Genomic DNA, 1,562 nt, shown 5'->3' on the forward strand with positions numbered 1-1,562 from the left:
ACAGAAGCCAGAAGAGGACACCAGGTTGCTTAGGACTGGACTTACAGACGGCTGGTATCTGCCATGTAGGTGCTGGGAACACAGCCTGGGTCCTTTGCAAGAGCCACCCGTGTGCTGAACTGCTGAGCCAGCTCTTCAGCCATTTTGATCATAGTTGCTGACCAACACACGGCCTTTGGATTGGCAGAAAAGGTTTTCAGTGTGTGGGGTGAGGTTTGCAGAATGCAAATTAGACATCACACCATGGCAGTGGGGAGCTGTTTGCCACTTGCCCCTGTCCGGTCTTAGTTCCCATCTCCTTCCACCACCACCTCCCTGGGGCTTCAGCAGATGCTTGGGAGTGGCTGAGTCTATGTTTCCACACAGAGAGAAGGCTGCAGCTAACTGTCAGGGGCTTAGAAGTACACAGAGAGCCAGCACTGATCTTAGTGACTGGATGTACTGGCTGGTTTCGTGTGTCAACTTGACACAAGCTGGAGTTATCACAGAGAAAGGAGCCTCCCTTGAGGAAATGCCTCCATGAGATCCAGCTGTAAGGCATTTTCTCAATTAGTGATCAAGGATGGGAGGGCCCATTGTGGGTGGTGCCATCCCTGGGCTGGTAGTCCTGGGTTCTATAAGAAAGCAAGCTGAGCAAGCCAGGGGAAGCAAGCCACTAGGTAACATCCCTCCATGGCCTCTGCATCAGCTCCTGCTTCCTGACCTGCTTGAGTTCATCCTGACTTCCTTTTGTGATGAACAGCAGTGTGGAAGTGTAAGCTGAATAAACCGTTTCCTCCCCAACTTGCTTCTTGGTCATGATGTTTGTGTAGAAATAGAAACCCTGACTAAGACACTGGACTTTCTTGGAGTCTGGTGACAGGGTCCCTGGATAGTATTTAGGGACACTGCAGTGGCTGCTGGCTGAGGGGCAGACAGACAGCAGCTTCCAGAGGTCTGGGCCAGGCCACCAGGTACCTGAGCACAGATGGTGACATGAACCCCAACATGGCCTCCCTGCCCTAGGCCCCTACTTCCCTCTTGGGCTGGGATCCCCACTGGCAGGAGCCTGGGGTGTAGGACACTCCTGCCTTTACTAAGGGCCTTTGGGGAACACAGCCTGCACCTGCTCACTGTTGCCCAAGGTCATTACCTGGCTTCAGGCCTTACACCCATGCAGCCTGTATATCCACACAGGTGTTTAAAAGCTGCCGTTTGATATTGCTGCACCCCATCAGCTCACCACCCCCTTCACCCTCTTCCAGTGGAAGGCGACAGTCTGCTGAAGACCATCAGTACATGTCCTCACGCCTCACCCTATCTGCTGGGGAAGTGCATCTGCAGACCCAAGAGACCACTCAGGCTGGGCAGCAGCATGCATGGGCTTCCTCGTCTGCTCCTTTCCCACCTCTAGGAGAGGAGCAGTCCTCGGCCATTGAGGTCACCATGCCCTCTTACCTACCCTTTCTCCCATCCACTTCCCTCCACTAAATCCCATCACCCCAGTGCCACTGGGGACGGGAAGAGGAGCCAGATCCCTCTCCCAATGCGACTACTCATTCCAATGGTCTAAATACCACTCA

This window comes from Arvicanthis niloticus, chromosome 23 (genome assembly GCF_011762505.2).
Source record: "Arvicanthis niloticus isolate mArvNil1 chromosome 23, mArvNil1.pat.X, whole genome shotgun sequence".
NCBI classification, from domain to species: Eukaryota; Metazoa; Chordata; class Mammalia; order Rodentia; family Muridae; genus Arvicanthis; species Arvicanthis niloticus.